At 41.8% G+C, this 24023-nt stretch overlaps 1 protein-coding gene across 2 annotated transcripts in view; it reads left to right on the forward strand.

The window, feature by feature from the left end:
- The window catches only part of LOC147028312 (gamma-aminobutyric acid type B receptor subunit 2-like), a 92438-nt gene that overhangs the window by 66432 nt on the left and 1983 nt on the right, over positions 1-24023 (forward strand). The window lies entirely within an intron of this gene.

Genomic DNA, 24023 nt, shown 5'->3' on the forward strand with positions numbered 1-24023 from the left:
CAGCCTGGCTCTTCTTTACTTCTCATTGATGAAGGGCTTTTTTCTAGCTTTGCACGACTTCAGCCCTGCTCCGAGGAGCCTGTTTCGAACCGTCCTCGCCGTGCACTTCACCCCAGCTGCCGTTTGCCATTTTTTTGTGGGTCACTTGATGTCATCCAACGGTTGTTCATTGACATTCGAATGAGTTGGTGGTCATCCCGGTCAGTGGAAAGTCGTTTTCGCCCTCTGCCAGTCTGTAGCTTTGTTGGCCCCAATGTCTGCTGCTTGACCTTTTTCTTCTGAACCGCCGTCTTTGAAGTTTTACGGATGGAAGCAACGTGACGCTCACTGTATCCCTCTGCCATTCAAGCCAGAATTGAACCCTTCTTTTCCTCACTCAAAACTTTTCTTTTCAACTCTTTTGGCATGGTCAATAGTTATTTTTTTGATTCCAATTCATTTTTGAGATACTACTAGCACTGTTTTTGCCATCCAGCTGGTCCTATTGCAAGAGGATAGTGATGACCACAGCAGTGGTTGTTATACTTTTCCTTGTTAAATAAGATTCGGTTAAGGTGATCACCTAATCAGTACCTCACTAAGTAGAATGAGGTGTGCCTGTGTTGGAATTCAACAGACACTGGAATGGCTGCCATACATGTGGAGATGCTGATTTAATTTTTTTTTGGAGTGGTCTCTTATTTTTTTCCAGATATATATATATATACACACACACACACACACACACATATGTATATCGATATGTTTGTATATGTATATGTATATGTATATGTATATATATATATATATATATATATATATATATATATATATATATATATATATATATATATATATATATATGGATGTATGTATGTTTATTTGAACACTTCAGTTTCCACAATTCCACAATGGCTGGGATCACAGTTTCTGATGCATGTTGTGCCTTCAGCAATTCCGTGGCAGATGGTTGGACTGCACCCAAACCATTTGGCCATCGTTTGTGGATAACCACAGAGCTTCTGGCAAGAAGGTTAATGGGGGTGGTGGGGCTCCGAATTTTATCACCCGTAACGTTTCTGCAGGAAGAGTTTCACCAATAGCATTTGCACTGGGAATTGTATGCCATTACAGGTGCGACAGCAAGAGCTTGCAATAATGTGAAGCAGTGGATCATAAGTGAGGTCAGGCGACTATTTCTGACACTTCTGGGCCTAGTGTTAAATGAAATCTTGCAATTCTTTTATCTGCATTCGGGCCACGGAGTTCATTTAGTGAAATGATCGAAGCAAGCTGGAGTTTGATAGAAATCGTGACATTCCTTGAGTGCTCTTCATTTTGTTATCAACCATCAAATGCTTTATGCTTAAAAAATGAACCATGGGGATTTAAAATGACGGAAATGTTTGTGAATGTCCATATATTAAGAAGGCTTTGCCAGATTATTGTCAATGAGCCTGCATGGATAGAGAGGAAGGAAAAAATTCTCCCAATTAAAAATTTGCTTGCCCCAAAAACTCCCCCTCATTGGATGATGAAATCAAGTGCTGAAGCCAACATCTGGCCTGATTTAAGGAAACGATCACCAGGCTGTTCATCACGATTGGAAGGCTTGCCAATTTTTCCATTTCTTTTTTAGATTCTGAATGAATCTCAAATTATTATGATTTATCAGGAAGTGAGGGTCCTTGCACAACTACAATTAACCATGGATTATATTTGGCACAGGAGGAAAATGGTAATTTAAAAGTTCCTTGTCTTCGAAGCAGCCTGCAAGCAGCAGCCAAACATATGCCTCAGTCGATGATCGTTCATCCGTGTGATAGTCAAAGAGCATGAGAAACTTCTCGAAAGAATGTTCATTCTTCTTGTCCTTACGTGGTGAGTTTGATATAAAGTGGCACAAATTTTGGGGATCGCTGACCAATAGGGGGCACGAAAGGCTTATAATTTTTTTGCAGTTAGGGTGTGGAGGGTGGGGGCTTAAAACGGGAAGATTCAAAAATGGAGAAAACGGAGAGAAGAGAGGATTATGGAAAAGGGGAAGGAGTGGGACAGAAGGGAAATAATTTTGAGGACGAAAATATTGTCTTGTTTGGAAAGAATTGCAATCATTACCTCCGCCACCGAAGGTGAAGGAGATATGTTGTCACCCATTTCTGTCTGTTTGTCTGTGTACATGACATCTCAAAAGGTTGTGGATGGATCCAAATGAAATTTTCTGGACAGGTTCAGTCTGTGATAAGGACGAACTGATTCGATTTTGGTCAAGATCTGGATCCGGGTCTGGGTCTGGATCCGATTACTTGAATTTTTAAGTGATTCTTCATCATTGAGAGATAGGGTCAAAAACGATGTATGGCAAGATATCTCAAAAAAGTATTGCGCCAGATATGTTCTCCTGGATCAGGCATTGCAGGGCGGAGGTATGCACTCTTCCAAGTGCCCTTCTCATTTCAATATGATTTCCCATTGATGGATTAGGAAGGTGAGCATTGTCATCATGATGTTCGTTATGATATTATTTAAGAAAATGATCATAGATGGGTGTGAATAGAATGGACGAGTGTTGGGACGGGTGGGCATGTCGGGTCATGGAGAGTGAGAAAAAGTGGATACTAAATGTTCAGTTATTGGGACAGCAAAAGGAAAGAACAAAATTTGGATCTTTGTTTGTATCCATAACTTCCTCAACAAAGTGATGGCATCTGCCTTGAAATATACAATTATATTATCAAATGCGGTGAATGAAAATAGTAATTACTTTGTAGCACTGCCATATTAGGAGCTTGTGTTAGTCATCGTCGTTGATATGCAGCACAAGGCTGCGGGGTGGCATCATTGGCTGAGGGTGCTGCTGTGTCGCTGATGCAATGCCCTCTGCTGGTTCGGGCAGGAATTTGCAATTTGTCCATGGTGCCAGCATTAACTCACCTACTGGACTTAACGCCGCCACGTATTGTACAGTACTACACTGTATTTTTATCATTGTGTCCTTTACCGTGGAAATTGCTGTACAATGAGTGGTAAACTAAGTAGTCACAAAAATTAGACAGTTTAATGAAATAAGAAAGTTGAACGACTATTCGATATCACTTGCTATCTCAGCTTGCCAAAGACGACTGTTCCAACCGTTTCAAAGAACGCCGATGAGGGCCGTATAGACGGCACAGCGTGACGCACGGCACGAAAAACAAGCTGTTCAGGTAACGCAACCAGTATCTCCGAAACCGCTCCATGGAAAAAAAAAATTGAAACTTGGCACATGTCAAGTATTCCCCATGGGAAAGATGTGATTTTTTTTGAAGATGTCAGAGGTGGATTCGTTTTGACGTCATAATTGCAAACGCCGAATGCTTTATCTGATCACTATGCAAATTTTGAGGGTCATCTCGGACGACATTTTATGGTGGGGAAAAAAATTGATGACATCATCGGCCTCCTGGTTTGGAAGCCTTTTTTTAACATAAAATCCTTCAAAAATCTTCTTTGAAACGCTGAACAGAGAGAGGCGAAACTTTACAGGTAATATCACCTATCCATGTACAAACAAAGTTCTCCACCTATGATGTCATAGGTCACATGGTTTGGCAGCGATGATTTTTTTTGAAGAATAAACCTTGAAACATGTTTTCCAGAACGGCCTGATTGATCGAGTGGAAACTTCACCCACATGTTCCCCAAGCCTTGGGGATACCAGGGAGTTCACGAATAATTAATAGATCACATGGTCTTTAGAGACGGAGTCTTAATTCTCTGAGAATGTCTTTAATTAATAATTTATTATTTAATAATTAATAATAATAAGAATAATAATTAAAAATATAATTAATAATAAGAATAATTAATTATCTGAGTCTCTGAGACGGAGACTTAATTCCTTTGGTACCAGGTCTCTTCAGAGAATCCTTGGCTATCGCTGGTCAGATTTTGTGTCCAACGAGCGGTTGCTGAGAGACTCGGATGAGATTTGTTACCTGCATCGTCCATGAGCGTCAATTGCGGCTGTATGGACATGTGGCTCGTTTTCCTGATGCTGATCCTGCTCACCAGATTCTCTCAGCGAGGAAGTCTTGTGAGTGGAGGAGGCCAATGGACCGACCACGTGCCTCGTGGTTGCAGCAGGTTGATCAACATCTCAAGGAGATGGGGATGGGTCTGGCATCTGCCTGGGGGATGGCCAGACGGAGGTCCCTGGAGTACCGGTGGAAAGTGGACGCAGCGACGCGCTGTTCTGGCACATGCTCCCATATCTGACCTGACCTGACATGGTCGGGCATGTGTGTCCTATTCCGCATCACTACTAGATCACAATTGTGAACTCATATTCTGCATCACTTTAACTTGATTGGATACATGGTCTGGCAGGCAGAATGATTTAATTTTTTGATGTGGGTTTTTTTATATTTTTTTTTTAATAAGGCTCACTTGGCTGTTTCTGGATGGGTTTGAGGGTAGAGGAATCCCATCCCTGGTTCCTCCTGATGACTTCATCTTTTCCTTTTGCTTGTTTGGGTTCCCTCTGATGATTCCAATGCAAGACTGTACCAACTTGGTCTTCCATTTCATCTGAATTGAATTTATTTTAACCCCATTCCGAATTCAATTGAATAAGAATCAAAACACGTCATGGGTCGGGGTCAGGTGTCCGATCAAAGTGGGACGTCTTCGTACCCGGTCATCACTGCCAGAAGTTATAAAGTGGCAGTTCTAATTATGTCTCATTAATTACGTAACACCAGTACACAAACACCACACAAAGTACACCACACATAACCACACAAAACAAGTCTTGGCGAGGGTCTGCAATCTCTGATTGCTCTTTTGTCTTGCTTCCTATTTGTTTTGGCTTCTTGCGCGGCCCACGCAGATTGCTAATTTTGTGCTGAGAATAGTGATTATAATCTTTCTTTTCGACAGCATAGAGATGAGTGTGCATTTCTCTCGGCCATCCTGACAGCCTGCTAGTATTGAAAATAATAATGATAGTCATAGTAATAGTAAAAGCGGTACATAATTTTCAAGATTTTTTTTTTCTTTCAAATGTGGGTATATTTACATGTTTGGCATTATTTGATGCCGATAAATGTTTCAGAATCCCAAGGAAGCGTTGTACTGATGAACTCCACAGTATCATAACCCAATGAACAAAAGTTATGCAGATTTTATGGCTGTTCCAATACCGTGATTTCCCCAGGTTTTTAATGTGGTGGAGAACACTTATTCCGCCGGAAAATGTTCAAGTTGTTCCTTTTTATAATTACTTGGAAGTTGAGTGCTGGTGGGCTGGAATACAAAATAGAGGGTCGTCTTCAACATCACAGGGCAGACATGATAAATAACTCATTGACAGGTCACTCAAAGTGGTTGTAGTAGTAGTAGAAGTTGAAATTAATTAATAATACCCTCACAAGTAACTTCAACACAAGAGGCCATTCTTTGATGCCAATAAATGTTTTCGGAACTTCATCAAATTCCCACTAAACATGCTATGCAAGCAGCACACCATTTGACACTCTAATACTGCTCCTTGAAACTGATTTGGCAATCACATTGGAGGTAAACAAACGATGGGTCGTGTAGAATGTGGCTAATTTGCTGAGAGCGTAGTCTGGTTATGGAGGTTTATTTTTCCTTTTTTAAATCCAACCCTTTTAAACAGCATCACTTGCATGTGAAGGATCAATAAAGGAAAAATTAATCATGACGTTAAATCATCCACTTGTAAATCAGGTGCTTGTTGTCCAAATAAGATTGATTTTTTTTTTCTCTTTACGAATCGTCCTTTATTTTATTGGAATCGGTGGTGCAATGATTAGACTCTTAGCACATCCGTTCGAAGTCTGGGAGATTGGCGTTTCAAAACACAGCCAAGCATACCAAACACTTAAACAAAGGTATGTGCTATTTCCTTGCTTGAACTCAGTATTTAAAAGGGATAGAGCACAGACAAACAACCAAAGGTTGCCAAGCATTGCGCCTGCCTGATGGGCCAAAAGTGTTCCTTGGGAGGGAACTATGATTATGAGGGTACCAGGCCTTTCAGGCTGGGTATCCTATTATTTTTATCTGCTGGTAATTTTAGGGTTTTTTTTCGCTTTTAAGTTCATTTTCTCAGCAACCGTTCATCCAATTGACACAAAATTTTCACCGTAGTATGTCCTTTTTTGTAGAATTTTTAAGTGATAATTATGACGTCATAGGTCACATGGTACCGGCGCCATCTTTGAAAACCGAAAAACTTGGAACGTCTTATTCTCTGGCTCATGCCGAAAAAATTGAAATATGGCTCAGCCAAGATCTCCACAAAGGGTATCAGTGATGTTAACCGTGATGTCATCGATGAAGTGGTATCCTGGTGAAAATTCGACACGTAGAATGCTGCGTCTGAAAAATTGGAAATTTATTGAACGTCATCTTCACAACAACTGACAAAAGAAAGAAAAATTATGATGCCATTGGTCACGTGGTTTGGCAACCATATTGTTTTGAAAACTTTTCAAAAAAATCTTCTTCTCCAGAACGGCTGGACAGATTGAGGCGAAACTTCTCTTTTTTATCCCCCGCCGCGTGGCGGAAGGGAGATATTGTTGTCATCCAGGTTGTCCGGCTGTCCGTCCGTCCGTCCGTCCGGGTGTCAACATTTATAGCTGTGAGTGCGATAACTCATAAACTCTTCGCCATATCGATATGAAATTTGGGTCACACATGTACCACCTGAAAAGGAAGAACCCTATTGATTTTGGGCGTGGCCGGATCTAATATGGCCGACTGGGGCGGCCATCTTGAAAAAAATTATTTTTGTAATAAATGGAAAATCGCTTATCTGATTTTAATTATTTTTGGTTACTACGTTCCTCACCCCTGGGGAACTTTTTCGAGATCATGACCAAATGGTGTCTTGTTTCCAATTCACCTCCCTCATTATCTGGAATATGTATGACCTTTTTCATTCAATGGTTGGGGATTCCCCATCTCTGATGGTATATTTTGTTGTTAATATGCAATGTCAAGGCTCATATAAGAGCTAACACACTAAATGTATAACAAGGGGAGCAGGAGACAAGAGGCGTGGGAGAGGGAAGCACAAAACAGTGGAGAACAGAGACATTAGATCTGTGGAATGGAGAGGGATGGGGTGGTGTACATGAGGTAAACAAGATGAACACTACAGGGACTTTCAGGAAGGAAAGCAGGGAATTTGATGGAGGTGGGTTTGGGGTGGATAAATGGGGGTAGAAAATATCGAGGTTTTGGATGGGGGAAAAAAAGAGATGGTGGTGAACGGCTGTTTTGAAGACCTGGAGGGACGAGTGGGATTGAAGAGAGTGTGAGAGTTTGTTCCAAAGGCGGGGGAAAAGAAGAATGAAAGAATGATGGTGAGCAGTGATTCGTGATTTTGGTAGTTATACCAGAAGGGGTTGCGGGCAGACCTTGAGCACCCTGCTGAAATATGAGCAGGAGCGGAGCGAGGCCTGAGGGGAAATGGGAGAAGACAGAAAGGCCACCGACCTGCTTGTGGTGAGAGACCCAAAGACTCAGCTTCATCGCAGGAGATACCAATGATCCTAAATGCCTTGGTTTCCACAGTGTGAAGCTGAGAAAGGTGAGAGGTGGGAGCACCAGCCCAGAGGGGAAAGCAGTACTCCATCAAACTGCCGATGAAAGCTTTGTACATGGTCAGGAGCTCAGGTGTGCCAAGGAAGGATTTTGCACGATGGAGGATGCCCAGTCAGCGACTGACTTTGGAGGCCAGCTTGGAGATGTGGCTTTTCCAGGAAAGATCATGGCAGATACTGAAGCCCAAACGTTTTAATGAAAGGATTTCTTCCAAAAATTTTGATGTGAAACTTCAGAATTATGATCTAGTTGTCATGGGAAATATGTTTTAAATTTCAATCTGATTGGCCACAAGATCTGGCAGCCAGAATTATTTAATTGTTTGAATCTGAGAGCTTTTCAGAAATTTTTTTTTTGTGAATTTGGCTTGCTTGGCTGCGCCTGTACGCATTTTAGGTTACAGGATTATCAAATCAATTCATACCGCCAATGGCTCAAGGATAAAGGGTCAACTGTGTACATAATTAATATCTTGAACATAGCCTGTTCCTCGGTCTATAACTTGTGAATCTCGCGCCACAGAGAAAAGTGTTGGGCCACGTTAGACTCGGGTGAGTCCTAGTTTATCTTTTGCACCCATGGTGTCAACATTTATTACTTAGTGTTCTGGTTATTCAAACACCAATTCAATTGATACCGACTAAGTATTCAGGAAAAAGGGCTAACTGCATACGTAATAAATAGATTGAATGTGGCATGTTACTCGGTCCATAACTGATCAATCCCGAATCGTAGAGAGATGTGCTGGGCCTCGTTTCCCTCGGGGAGTCCCTGTTTACCGCGTGGACCCATGGTGTCAACATTTATTACTTCGTGTTCAGGTAATTTTAATGCCAATTCAATTGATACAGACAATGTCTCCAGGATCCCGTGTCTTGTCAATCCCATGTTGTATCAAAGCCAGACATCTTGGCAACCGGTCATCACTGCCAGCAGTTTTAATGTGGCAGTTCTTGCTATTATTATGATTATTAATATCATTATTATTTGTACTACTCCTACTACTACCACCACCATTGCCAGAGGTGAGGGCATTGCATTTGAATCTATTTGTTTGTTATTTGCAAAATCGAAGATTCGCAAGTATATTGGTTGGTCTGGTTTGTTATTCTCTCTGTCCAACTTTTTGTATGTCATTCACCAACAGGTCGTAATTTTACTCCAATATTAACAAAGCATAACCACCCACCTGCTGAGGTAGTCACAAGACAGAAGCATATTGTTTTGAGGTCAAAAGGTCAAGGTGACATCAATCGTCAATTTCATCCCATTGACATGATTATACAGGGTTGACACATTTTTTTGACCTTAATTTGGTTATAGAAAACTTTAAATTTCTTGTAAAGAAAAAACTCGACTATTTTTGTCTGATTGGACCAAAATTTTCCTTGCTAGATAGCCTCGTGTAATGCGCATTTGCACTTAATTTACATCATACCCCTCCAAGCTAAAGGTCAAGGTCAAATGGCGGTCTGAAAGAAAAAAATGTGTTTTTTGTTATTGCTCAATTTTGCCAATGTGGAATCTCAAAGATATCTTGGTATTGCAAGATGTCCTTGCATCATAATAGTGCACCTGCACTGAAGTTGTGCAACTGCAATGAAGTTGTGCACATGATGTTTGATTAGTGTGGCCATCAATGAATTGCAGATTAGCAATCACCAAACCATCATATTAAACATACACCTCCCGGAGACACCCAAAATGTCATTATGTCCAAATTGGACATATGGACATTCTTTTTTGGGGAGTCGGAACTGCTGCCATGTTCGATTCTGGAGATTAAATTTTGTAATTCAGTTTTGTTTAAGAGATTATCGAGGTTATCACATGTGCAGAAATGAAATGAAGCCACAAATGCTAGCATCTCATTTATAAGCATTGCAATGCACCCAGCGATTCATAGCTATTATGAACAGGCATGTGATGATATGAGTGAGGAAAGTGGAAACAAAAACACTTTGTCATAAAGAAATCATTGTGGCGTGTTCCAAGTCAAGGCATCGCTGAACAGGACAAAAAACATGCCGGCTTTAGACCCCACTTAGGTAACCCAGGAAATGCATTAAGACCCAGAGAGCGAGGTGGCCAAGCATCGCCTGATGAAGAATATACTTAAGTAAGGCTGTTAATTATCTTTAAAAGGGGTGTTTTAATTAACCCAAACATCCAATTTTCACTCATGCACTCCTTTGGAGTTTTCTTAGTGTGCATGCAAAGTTTCCGGTTGGTCGGTTTTATGGTTTTGGAGTTATGGAGGAGACACACATTTATTAGTATAGATTTGGATTTTGCAAGTATCGTGCTCTGCACGCCATATTTTTTGTTACTTGGTAAAAAAAAAATAATAATAATTAATTTGCCAAGTATCTTTATTGGTTCGGTTATTTTCTTACTTGCGAAAGTCGAAGATTTTTCAAGTATATTGGTTGGTTGTTTGCGTTATTCTGTTTGTCTGTTTGTTTTATGTTTATCGCCAAGAGGTCACAATTTTTAACTTCACCATCTTCACGAAACGTCACCACATGGTAGAGTTTGGCATAAGCAAGAAGCTGATTGTTTTTGAGTTCAAAATGTCAACAAATTTGTCAAATTTTTCAAATCCTCAATTTTCATCCAATTGACTTAAATTTTGAAGAAAATTTACATTTCAGATCACTGAATGTCAGGGGTATACATGCACCGAAGGATTTTCCTTCCCTTTAGTGTACGTGTTATTTGTGGTGCCAAACCCAGCATGTTCTCCAATGACTGCAATCCAAGGATCTAAACGAACGTACAGGTGGTCATCTCCCAATTAAATGGATCTTCGTCAGTCGGGCTCAGTGACTTCTGAGTGATGTTGGTGACTGCATCAACAACGTAACGTTTTTGAAACTTGTATTTCAACGAAACAGATACAAAGTCAAACTGGAGGGGGAGCACTCGGAAGAGTTCAAAACCTCCGCCGCCAATACTGCTGGGTCACTCAAGTGAACCTTATTTCTTATTAATTAAATATGATGTCAACAGTGCTGACAGAGTTATAGTTCTTTTCTCCAACATTTTTTTTTTTGGGGGGGGGGGGGTTGAAATCACTGAAAACATGTAGAAATGGAAAAAAAGAAAAAAATTTCTCTAACTTTTTTTTTGGGGGGGGGGGGACAAAGTCCAAAATCTAATGGCATGATCCTTGGACCATACCTAACCCCCCCACCAAGTTTCGTCGAAATGCGTCGGGAAGTTTTTCCGTAATACTGTTCACAAACAAACAAACAGACAGGGGTGAAAACAAACATACAGAAACGGAAGACATCAATATACTTACGAAATCTTTAGATTTCGTAAGTAACAAACAAGCAGTCATAGACTGGTACTTACGAAATCGTCAACTTGACCTCTGACCTTGTCTAATAAAAGCTGTCTCTCGAGAAGGCAGCGACGCAAACAAGAAGTTTCTCCGATGATTCTGTACCAAACCATCAAAAATCGAATGTTTTGGATGTTTGACCTCACTGTGACCTTGACCTTTGACCGATTTTGACCAAAATCTAATCAGCGCTAGCCACCACCCTCCTGAATCACGTGGTGTAATTTGACATTGGTAGCTTCTTCCGTTCTTGAGTTATCATTTTTTGGATGTTTGACCTCACTGTGACCTTGACCTTTGACCGATTTTGACCAAAATCTAATCAGCACTAGCCATCACCCTCCTGAATCACGAGGTGCAATTTGACATTGGTAGCTTCTTCCGTTCTCGAGTTATCGTGCCTACAAACAAACAAACAAGCAGTCATAGACTGGTACTTACGAAATCGTCAACTTGACCTCTGACCTTGTCTAATAAAAGCTGTCTCTTGAGAAGGTAGCGAGGCAAACCAGAAGTTTCTGCGATGATTCTGTACCAAACCATCAAAAATCGAATGTTTTGGATGTTTGACCTCACAGTGACCTTGACCTTTGACCGATTTTGACCAAAATCTAACCAGCGCTAGGCACCACCCTCCTGAATCACATGGTGTAATTTGACATTGGAAGCTTCTTCCGTTCTCGAGTTATCTGTTCCAAACCATCAAAAGTCGAATATTTGACCCCATCGTGACCTTGACCTTTGACTGATTTTGACCAAAATCTAATCAGCACTCGCCATCACCCTGCTGAATCACGTGGTGTCATTTGACATTGGTAGCTTCTTCTGTTCTCAAGTTATCGTGCCTACAAACAAACAAACAGAAACGGAAGTCATCAATATACTTACGAAATCTTTAGATTTCATAAGTAACAAACAAAAACGGAAGTCATCAATATACTTACGAAATCTTTAGATTTCGTAAGTAACAAACAGAAAGGGGTGAAAACAGTAACCTCCGATCTTCGATGGCGAAGGTAAATAAGGAAGTTCACCATAAAATACAGTGCCGAACTCCGATTCCTGTGTTGAATTGTTTCCGTCACCCAGTGTCCCAGTCCTGCCAGCACAACTCATGAATGTTCACCTTGTCCACCAGGACCGTTGAACAATTGAGTCTTGTCGCGGTGTTCTCTCTCATACGCTGGCCTGTCCAGGATTAATCAAAAGCTCAAAGGAATTCTTCACTGATACACAGTCTTAATGAGTTTTAATCAACCTGACTGTAATTGGCTCCACACATTAAGAACCGCTCTGGGCATTAACACCTCGTTCACTCATTGGAGTTAAATTGAGCACGGGGACGATGGAAACACACGGCTCATCATGTCACCCATCTCTCTCTCCACCTCCCTCTTGTTGGTAAATATAGTATCACAGAACAATCCCGTGCCTTCCAGCAAAGGCGATTCTCGTCCATACTGGAAGTTTCATCTGATAACGCTCTAGGACCTTCATGAATCTCACCAGGTAGTTTACTACAGGCAGGTCAGGTCAGGTATGGGAGCATGCGCCAGAGCAGCGCGTCGCTGCGTCCACTTTCTGCCGGTACTCCAGTGGCCTCTGTCTGGCCATCCCTCGGCAGATGCCTGGCCCATCCCAATCTCCTTGAGATGCCGATCAACCTGCTGCAAACACGAGGCACGTAGTCGACCCATTGGCCTCCTCCACTCACGAGACTCCCTCGCTGAGAGAATCTGGTGAGCAGGATCAGCGTCAGGAAAACGAGCCTCTTGTCCTTACAGCCGCAACTGACGCTCACGGACTATGCAGGTAACAAATCTCATTTGAGTCTCTCTCAGCAACCGCTCATTAGACACAAAGTCTGGCTAGCGATAGCGAAGGATTCTCCGAAGAGACCTGGTACCAAAGGAATTAAGTCTCTGTCTCAGATCCTTGGTCAGAGTCCAAGTCTCACATCCATAGAGCAAGACTGGAAGCACCAAGGACCTGAAGACTCGGACTTTCATCGTCCCGCACAGGTACCGGCAGCGCCACACCCCATCATCCAATGAATCCATGACTCCCGAGGCTCGACCAGACATCTGTTGACCTCTGACTCACAGCCAGCAGAGACATGAATATCACTGCCGAGGTAAGTGAATCCCTCCACGACCTCAACATCCTCACCACAAATAGGCACACACAGGAAAGCAGCATCCAAGATGTCATTGGAAGCCTGGATCTTAGTTTTGACCCAGGAAACCCGTAATCCCAGTGGCTCCAACTCCTCATTCAGCACCTCAAGGGCCCCCAAAAGGATATCTAAAGTCTCCGCAACGATGACTGCATCATCTTCGAAATCAAGGTCAGAGATCTTGACATTCCAAAACAATGCACCACAACTTGATCTCTCTGACTTCCTCCTGAAACTCCAGTCCATACAAGTGTTGAAAAGTGTGGGGGCCAGTACACACCCCTGATGAACTCCAGTAACAACTGGAAATAAGTCAGAGATGGTACCACCACATCTCTCAGTACCAGAGTAGAGTTCAGACATCAGTTGGATCAGTTTTGGTGGCACTCCACGAAGGCCAAGAATCTTCCAGAGGGCATCCCGATTCACTGAATCGAATGCTTTACGGAGATCAACATAGGCTGCAAGCAGCCCCTGCCGAAACTCTCGTCTGCATTCGGTGAGGACCCGAAGAGCAAGGATATGGTCAATCGTTGACCTCTTTGGTGTAGAGCCTGACTGCTCTGGACGCTAGTGCTCAAGCAGATGGTGGCAAACCCTCTCAAGAATTATCCGAGCAAAGACCTTGCCCGGCACTGAGAGCAGCCTCACCCCTCGGAAGTTGTTGCAGTCTTGGCAATCACCCTTCCCTTTCAGAGAGGGACAACAAGGCCCCTCTTCCAGTCAGTTGGGATGATGCCTGTGTTCCAGGCAGAGCACAGAACTGCATACAATGACACGAGTGCAGCAATTCCACCAGCCTTGAAAAGTTCAGCATGGATGCCACAGATCCCTGGAGCTTTGCCCCGTTTCAACTGGTTCACCGCAGCCGGTGTTTCCACAAGTGAAGGTGGACCACAGTTGATTGGAGGGTCAGCAACAGGGATTGTAACACCCCTGACGTCCAACTCGACAGCTGGGGGATCAGCCGGGTACAACCGGTCAAAGTAACCAGCCCAGCGGGCCTTCACTTCGGACTCCTCTATCAAGAGCCCACCACCCTCTACTCTCGCTGCAGTACACCGAGGGATGGGCTTGGATGAACATAATGTGCGAATTCCCCTGTAAGCAGGACGAGAATCACTTGACCATCGGTGATGCTCTACCCCCTCACAGATTCCTCGCACAAAGGCCTCCTTGTCCACCCTTAGCGCACGTACAATTTTACGCCTCAGCTCCCTGAACAGCTCAGCTCTGCCATTCAGCCTGGCCCTGCAACTCTGGTCAATGGTATCCAGTGTCCCTTAAGAGACAAAATTCTTTTTTGCCCGATGGTGAGTTCCAAGACATCCACCAGCAACATCAGGGATGGTGGTCTTGAAGGCACTCCACAACTCTTCAGGACCTCGCAAGGCACCCAGACCCCCCAAATCTCCACTCAGCTTGTTCGCAAACTCCACAGCTACCCTCTCATCCTTGAGCTTGCCAACATCCAGCCTAGGCAGGGATGGTACCATTCTCCTGGATTAAAGGTGCAACTTCAGGGGTTGTTCCAACAAGCCGGTGGTCAGTATTGAGGAACTGAGCACTCCGGTCGACCCTGCAGTTCTGGATCATCCTCCACTGACCATCAATGAGGACATGGTGAATCTCCTTTGCCACCCCGCCAGCGTTGGAACACCAAGTCCAGCAATGAGCTTGTGGGCACTGAAACCATGAACCAGCCACCCTAAGTCCATGATTTCTTGCAAATTCAAGGAACTTAGTGCTATTCTGGTTCATAGTTCCTGACCCATGGGGACCAACACACACCTCATAACCATCCCTATCAGTTCCAGTCGATGCATTGAAATCCCCCAAGACTAGAAATGTATCTCGTCTGGGGCACTGATCAACCACAGACTGGAGCGTGGCGTAGAATACATCCTTCACGGTGAGATCACTTGCCTCAGTCGGAGCATAAACAGAGACCAGGGAAATGACAGCTAAGGAGTGACGAATCCTTAATCTCATAATACGCTCGTTGACCGGTGTTACCTCAATTATCATTGGAGTCAGCTTATCGGACACAGCTACAGCAACTCTAATCTAAAAACTCCTTGGGCATGGTAACCACCAGAGCGACCAGACCAATGGTAGGTGTAACCACCCACCATGACCTGGCCGCAATCCGGTCTCCGAACCTCAGAGAGTGCTGCAATACCGATGTCCAAAGGCTTGAGCTCAGATGATAACAGAGACAGGTGATCATCCTCTCTTAGGGATAGGACATTCCAGGCACCCACCCAAAGGGATCACATCAGGTTAACCCAAGGAGACCGCCGCCTGGTGGACGACACCTCAGCACCACTCCGATACACTCTCCCGCAATCTGACCCAGGGATGTTACCCCATGGTTTCCCTCCTATCATCAAAGATTGGAGGTCCTGACGGCGTTGCCCCAATCCCGTCATCCGGTGAGCTGCTCTGCAAAGGGAAGCTGCACAGGAGGTACTCCCATGGGGTGTGTTTTCAGATTTCTTTGCGTTTTTGTGCTTTGTGGAATGAAGGGTTTTACGGTGGCCAGAGTGCAAACCCTGCCACCAACCTACTAATAAGAAGTAACCCAACTGCAGGAGGACGTCCGCAGACACAGTTGGGCACGAGATATCGATGGCCTTTGGCTCACAAGGTGCTCCTCCGCCGTTTGACAGGTTTTGTTTTTATCGTGCTGGGTGTCCATATCCAAACACCCTCCTCACCAAAAAACCTGGTGGGGGAGACGGTTTAGTCGCCGACAACCCGACCATGGAACAGGTTAGTACAGGTTTCCATGATACCTGTAGCAAGTCACAGATCTAATCTGGCCTGACCTGACATTTCATACAATACTGCCATCCACAGTCAAAATTAGCTCAATTTATCAAGTAGTTAAAAGTACAATTTACCGATCCATGCTAAATGAAACTAATAACATGTATCTGTCAATTTTAATTGTTTATTTACAGGTATTTACTGATGCTTACAAATACCACAACATCTCGTTTTTGACTCGCACTGAATTCAACCACCCAATTATTTTTGAATTGAACATCGGCAAAAGGTCAACAACTTTGATGAGATTTCTAAAATGTTCAATTTTCAATTTTCATCCAATTAACTTGAAATTTGAAGAAGTGGATTTACATTTCAAGTCACTGAATTCAACTAGCCAATTCTTTTTGAGGGCAACATAGACCAAGAGGTCAACATAGGCCAAAGGCCAACAACTTCGGTGGAATTTATAAGATTCTCAATTTTCATCCCATTTACTTGAAATATGAAGAAGATACATCAGGTCACTGAATTAAATGAACAAGTATTTTTGAGGTAAACATTGGCCAAAACATCAACATAGGCCAAAACGTCAACATTGGCCAAAAGTATACAGTCATTTCTAAAATGTTCAATGTTCATCCCTTTGCCTTAAAATTTGTAGAGTGTTTGTGTATTTTGTCAATGAATTCAAACACTAGTTATTTTTTAATGGTAAATTTGTATTATGGATTTCACAAGCATCATGCAATACATGACATCTTTCTTGTTACTTGGCAAACAAACAAACAAACAAAAATTTGGCAAGTATGTTGATCACCTCCCTGTGTTTGTTTGCATGTCTGTTGGGTGGTCGCCAGACTACCATTATTCTCAGGTTTTCTGTGTCTATGTATGTAATGGACAGCTCTGGAGGCCAGAGGAGTCAACCGATTTTGATGAAACTTGACTGGTAGGTTCATACCAGGATCAAGTTGTATGCTTTTGAGCACCGTTGCTATGGACTCCACCGCTGCATAGCAACGGGACTTTGAAATTTTTGAAAAAATCCGATTTTTTTTTTTTCGAAAATCAAAAATTCGCTTCCACACTTTTATGCACACTGCAATCAACCTCTTTGTCAAAAAATTTCAGCCCGATCCATCAAAAACTGTATGATTGAAAAGCCTAATGCCTAAAATGGCATACACCAATTTGATCAACCAGGTCTCTAAAAATGTTTTTCATTATTTTTTTTTTTACTTTTTTGAAAAGAGGTGGTGTATATCCCTGTCCACCGAATTAAACTGGCATTCAAGGTCCGCCTATCTTGGGTTAAATTGAATTAATGCAAAACTGGAGGTTCTTGGAAGTGTTATGACAGGCAATTTGTGGTCTGTAGTTTTCAAGTATATAATTCAAGTGAAATAAAATAAAGACTGTAAAAGTCGTATAAATAAATGAATTCAAGTTTTACTGCCATTTTCCGCAGTGTCTATTACACCACACTATGTAACACATTACATTAGTTATTTGTGCCTGTTGTTTGTGTCCTTTATAATGTCCTTAAAAACAATAAGTTCCTGTTTGGAATTATTTTCCATTTTGTTTTCAGGCAGAGAAGGTAAAAAAAAATATTATCTCACTCCTCTGGTAATGTTTGATCGGGATTAATTCAAAGCCACGATAAATTAAAAGGAAAAACGTCTTCCAATCATGTCCTGAGTCGTGTTCAAAATACAATATTCATTTTAAATCAGCTCAATTTAAATTAGAAGGGAACTCGGCAGAGTGAATGCATCTGCCCCGCAATGTCTGATACATGAGAATATATCAGGCCCAATACATTTTTGAAATATCATGCTATGTATCGTTTTTGTCCCTATCTCTCAATGGTGAAGAATCACTTTAAAAATTAAATAACCCTCGTATCCAGATCCGGATTCGGATATTAACCACAATCTAATCAATCCGTCCTTGTCACACATCCAACCTGTCCACCAAGTTGCAACCGAATCCGTCCAAACTTTTTGAGATATTGTGATGTTTTTTTAGTTCAGCCCTTTCTCTCAATGGTGATGAATCGCTTGAAACAATTAAGGGATCCGGGTCTTCACCAAAATCGAATCAGTTAGTCCTTTTCACACACCAAACCTGCCCACAAAGTTTCTGTGGAATCCATCCATAACCATGTGAGATATTGTGCTATGTATCGTTTTTGGCCCTCTTTCTCAACGGTAAAGAATCACTTGAAAAATTCACGAATCCGGATTCAGATCGTCTCCAAAATGAAATAAATTAGTCCTTGTCGCACATCCAACATGTCCACTAAGTTTCATCTGATTCCTCGACAACTTTTTGAGGTTTTATGCAATATCGCTTTTAGCCCCAACTCTCAATGGTGAAGAATCAGTTAAAAATTAAATAATTATCGTATCCAGATCTGGATTCGGATCTTCACCAAAATTGAATCAATTCTTCTTTGTGGCACTTGAAACCTGTCCACCAAGTTTCATGTGAATCCATCCTTAACCATTTGAGATATTGTGTTATATATCGTTTTTGGCCCCATCTATTGCAACGTGAGTTTGTCTTTTAATTGCACACTCTTTGAATTTGAGTTGGACCTTGAGTTTGTCTCTTTATTACATATTATTGGATCGTGACTACATCTATTAATTACATACGAATGGAACATACCTTTAAGACCCTTTAGACCCCTTTATACCTTTTAACCCCTTTATTCCCTTTAGACCCCTTTATACCCTTTTTAGTCTTTATAAGACCTCTTAGACATTTTAAACCCCTTTAGACACCTTCATACCCTTTAAACCCTTTAAGACCCTTTCGATACCCTTTAGACCCTTTTGACCTTTCGACCCCATGAGACAATTCAGACCCTCAATAACTTAAATTACACCATTTAGACCCTTTATATCCTTTAGAACCCTTTAGACCTTGTGAGATCTTCGGCCTTAACACCTTTTCAGATTTTTGCCCTTGAGATCATTCAGACCTTTCATTTACAATCATCGACCTTTCATTGAGTACATCCTTGCATTTCTTTGCCACACAAAACACACCACACTCAACAAGTCCTGGTGAGCGTCTGTAATCTCTGAATGCTCTTTCTAGTTATGATTATGTATTACTTGTGAAAATGTAGAATTTAGTAAATTTCCATATTTATATCTATAATAAGTGTTTAATATATTTGCTTTTTTTTATATGTTATTAAGTTTGCTCTTCATCTTCATTCAATCCTTTTCAATCATGAGGCAATTCACATACTTCCAATTGATTTATTTGAAGACCGTTTTGTTGAATATATTGTGACCTCAATGCTGACATCATGGACTCGCTGCTCCAAGTCACAAGCCCCAAACACCTTGGTTGTGAGATCGCAGTTGTCATGTTTGTCACTGAGCCACAAGGGAGGGTGCGAGTTACCCGAGGTATAGCGGCCGAGTGTAGCGACTATGGAGTTACACTGCCGGCGTCCATGGGCCGTTTGATGATAGTTGCATTGTTGCGTTGAATCACAGGTTTCCCCCAGTTGTTCCAAGGAAAATACTTTGGATCTCCGATGGCGTGTCGATCAGGCATGATCTGGTCTTGGTCAAAATGCCGTGAACACAAACATGACCGTTTGCGAATGATCAGTTTGTCTGCCATTCCATCGGAGCTTTTCCACCCACATTTTAGCAGTCTTTTCCAGAAATGCATCGACTGATCTCATGAAATTTCACCCCTATCACGCTGGACTTGAACGGATGTTTTTCCACTTTTTTTTTTTTTTTTGCAGAATGCGAAGTGCATAAAGCAGATGCACTTGAAAACATAATTTTGAGAATTTCCCAGGAAATCCGATGAAGGGAAACAACTTAAAACTATTGTAATTTGACTCAGAAATGATCAAATATGTAACTACACGTCGAAAGTTACGGCACACAACACTTCCGGAAGTGCCAAAAAATATCACTAATTTAAATTTCTCCGAGCATGAACAATGCCATCTGTGGGTCTAAAAGGTGTACTTTTAGGTCTAATTGAAGCCTTTGGGTTGGTGGTAGGGTTGAACACTTGGGGTTGGGTGAGGGAGAGGGAGGGGGGGTTGAGGACTCGAAGTCACATTGTACATGACGTGGAATTTCCACGGGTCCCTGTAAGTTGGTTATTAACACGTTTTTAATAATTTTATCAGCATGATTGTATTTGCAAAAATAAAAATCTGTTCAATTTGTTGTGGGATTTTCACCAGTTATTCACAATAGTCGCACCACAAGCGGTTGATGCCTCTCCCTTAAAACCCCAACATTCAAAAGCATCGTAATGCCATGCTGTCAAGGCCTATATTCAAACTGAAAATCGAGGTTAAGCGAGCGTTTGCCCTTTTGCGCCGCGGGTGATTTTTACATCTGTTGAGCTCACTGTGTGACACCGTGCATTGAACCATGACAGGTGTATCGCCTTGGCTAAATTCCCCGCCCAGCTTTGTTCCTGGGTCGACATCATTTCATTTCAAGCTCTTGCATCCAATTTCACTCTGCGATACTGGCTCGCATTTCCTTACACATCATCGGGTTAATGACGGGACTCTGCTTAATGCAGTGCCTCTGGCACAGAAACCTACAATTTGTACACTAAATTGACAAGTAAAGGTTCTGTGTGTGAAATTGACTCCTTCTTCTGAAGTTTATTGTCAGGTAATTTTGGGTCGAGTTGTGAAAATCAGAAAACATTTTGCACTTGATGATAAATCGAGAATTTGAAGTCACATTCCCTATTTGTATTTGATTATGCATAGATGATAATACATATGAGGAGAGTTTTTTCCATTTTTACACTCAAAATAATCTTGAGGGTTGACTCTTACGGATGACGGTGTGAAGTTAATGCATCGAGGACAAGCCCAGTGAAATGTATTTTATTGATCTGTGGGTTGTATGCCTGGAAGGACACAAAACATCCAATCTTACAAACAAGCAGTCATTTGGAGACATCCATTTTCTTTCCCCTCAATGGAACACCTTGCACTGTCTTTGGATGATTATAATGAACTATATCTATTGCATGTTGTCGTGATGATGTAGTACAATGTTTTTTCAGTGGCCATATTAAATAAGGTTCATGATCTTCCATCAGGAATTTTGTTTGTGCTTGTGCTCCGCATGGGATTCCGAGTGAATGGTGAGCTGTTAAGAGAGCCAGAAAGCAAAATCAATTGATGAAATCAACAGAATGTTGATTGAGGTATGCTATCTGTCATGGGAAGAAAGAGGAAGTTGATGTTTCGAACGTTAATTCACGACGAAGGGTTAATGTCCCAAATGTCAGCTTCCCCTCGCTTCCCACAGCAGTTAGCATGCCTCAGTCAATGTCCTGTTGATTTCATCCATGATTATACCTGTCTATCAACACAGATCAACACGAGCCTTCAACAGCAAGATGGGCAACAGGCAGAAAATCTTCAGCAAAATAGGTGCACCACTGTGGGCATTTACTTGATTGGCATTTTCGTTTTTGCTTTTGGTTAATGGTAACCCCAGCGCACAATGGGATTAACCACAAAGTTGGTTGTATAACCAAGAATACCCAACAATTATGGTAAGTCATTATTAATGGGGAGTACACAACTGCAGTTGGACATTCAAAAGAGGAGAGAAGGAACACCGACCCCTCATAGGCCAAGGTTTGTGCAGCCACAAAGAGCAGACAGACTATGTGCCAAAAAAATGATCACCAAGAGAAGAAAAATCTCAACCACCATTACAACAATGGATTGGAACTTTGTAGAGTTTTGAAATCTTTTGCAGAAACGTCCCACTAAATAGACCTTCAATGAGGGGGAGACCACAAAACATCTCAACAGAACTCCACAAATAAGGGAGAGAATAGTGGCATTGGCACACTTTAGCAGTGCGGTACTTCGACAAAATATTACGCCATTTTTCACCATTTCGACCATTCAAATGTGCTGCTCGTGCTCTCAGCGTTGGGAAATATCGAGATTCAGACGAAATTGCGACTCTTAGGTTGAGACGCAAAGCAAGAGTTTAAAACGCAGTTTGATTTGGAGATGCTGCAGCTTGGCTTTAGAGCGTACGGTCCGGTAGGCACCTAACAGCATCAGGGAATTGTGGAGTTTCATTGGAACAGCAGGTAATTCAGTAAAAATCAGAGAAACTACATGGAACTGTTCTATGCCTCAATTGTTTTGCTTTGTTCTCTTTCGCAACCCTGGATTACATCTTCGAAGTACATTTCTCCGTTCCTTTGGAGCGCTGGTGCTTGTCTCGGCCTAACGGGTCGACGTTGTCCTTTTTTGCGTGGTTGCTCATTCCGTGTGTACAAATATATTGATTTCATTATATCTTTCTCATGGAACCATAAATTCTAATCACCGATGCCAAGCTTTCACAGATACAAGGGGTAGATCATCAGAGGGTGATGGTGTTAATACTTAAGGAAGGGAATGAAAATATGATGAACAGAAAGAAAAGTTTATTTGTACAAAGAAAGAGTGAAAAATTAAAACACCCTTGAGTGCTTCATTTTCAATGTAATGGCACTCGATTTGGTTTACTCTCGCTCTATCATTGAAATGAAATCTTTTTTGGATGGTGATTGCAGGTGGGGAGGAGAGGGGGGGGGGGGTTCTCATTCTCTGATCAGTGTTTGCTTTTGGTCACTTAATGTAAGAGCAGTGGCTTTTCATTGACTGGCTGGTTTCCTGTGTCCATAGCATTTACTAATCATGCCTCTGGAATATGTAAACTATTTACATGTGTGTATTCTGCAAAGTGCTCCACAGGAGTTGACAACCAAAGATAAAATGTTATTTTTGGTGGCGGAGGTTATGGTTTCACCCTTGTCTGTCTGCTTGTTTGTTTGTTTGTGTGTGAACAAAATATCTCAAAAAGTTGTTGATTTATTTTGACGAAATTTTGTGGAGAGCTTGGGTACGTAACAAGGACGAAATGATTCGATTTTGGTGAAGATCCGGATCCAAATCTGGATCCGAGAACTTTTTAAGTGATTCTTCACCATTGAGTGGCAGGCCTAAAATGACATATAGCACGACATTTCAAAATGTTATGGACAGATTCAGCCGAAACTTGGTGGGTGAGTTGGTTAGGTGACAAGAACAAGCGGATTAAATTTTAGTTTAGGTCCAAATCCAGATCCGGCCTATGAGTGCGATACAAAACAAACTAATCAGCCTGGTGGAGATATGCGCTCCACCGATACGAGTGCCCTTCTAGTTTTTACTGGAATTCAAAATTTGGGAGAAAGAGTCCTGGTCATGAAATAAATGCGATTAAACAACAGAGATCATTGAATATTCAAAGAAATAGACATCAAATAAACTATTTATAGAAAAGAGATATATATTTTACCTCCTCTCCTTTGGTTCAACTCCCTCTGCTCTTTTAGTCATTTGACCCTTCCAATCTGTTCCAAGGTGTACGTGTTCTTCCCGAAACCCCTTTCAGGTTGAAGTCCTAAAATCATAGGCTTAACACACACCTCAACTCTTTCTTTTTTTTCAGAATGGTGGGCTTGCATGAGCAGCTTGTAAATGCAGCCTTGTATGAGATGGACTACTCTTTTCTGTTTTCTCCCAGTTTTTTGACTGCCTTTTAGAAACTGTACAATCATTCCTCCCTCCATAGTTTTAAACAAGTGGTATACCATCATCTCATGTTCTCCCTATCCTCGTTATCCCAAGAAAACTAAACCCTCTTCTCTCTTCCCTTCCCCTCTCACTCTCTCATGCTCTCTTTCCTGTTTTGGTATTGTCTCATTCTCTTGCTTGATTATCAAACTGTCTCCCCACTGTAACATTGTTACTAAAATGTATTTGTACCCTCTATCACCTTACTTTTCCATGAGCCTCGATTATTCAAACAAAACATTGAGCAATTAATGTGTTATGATTGAAGGACATGTAGGGCGTTCCAATGTAAGTGCTCAACTTGTATTTCTGGGGTCTCACATTGAAATCCCATAAATTATGTTGATTTTTCACTTTTGGCTGCTAATATCCTTTTGTGAAAGTACACTAATGTCTCTTCATATCCTTGGGATTTGCATGTACTATATGAGCAGGCCCGTATGAAATTGAAAAAACAAGACATGAAAGTT

The sequence above is a fragment of the Eptatretus burgeri genome, chromosome 4 (assembly GCF_056783735.1).
Source record: "Eptatretus burgeri isolate ZD-2024b chromosome 4, Ebu_testis_v1, whole genome shotgun sequence".
In the NCBI taxonomy this organism is placed as follows: Eukaryota; Metazoa; Chordata; class Myxini; order Myxiniformes; family Myxinidae; genus Eptatretus; species Eptatretus burgeri.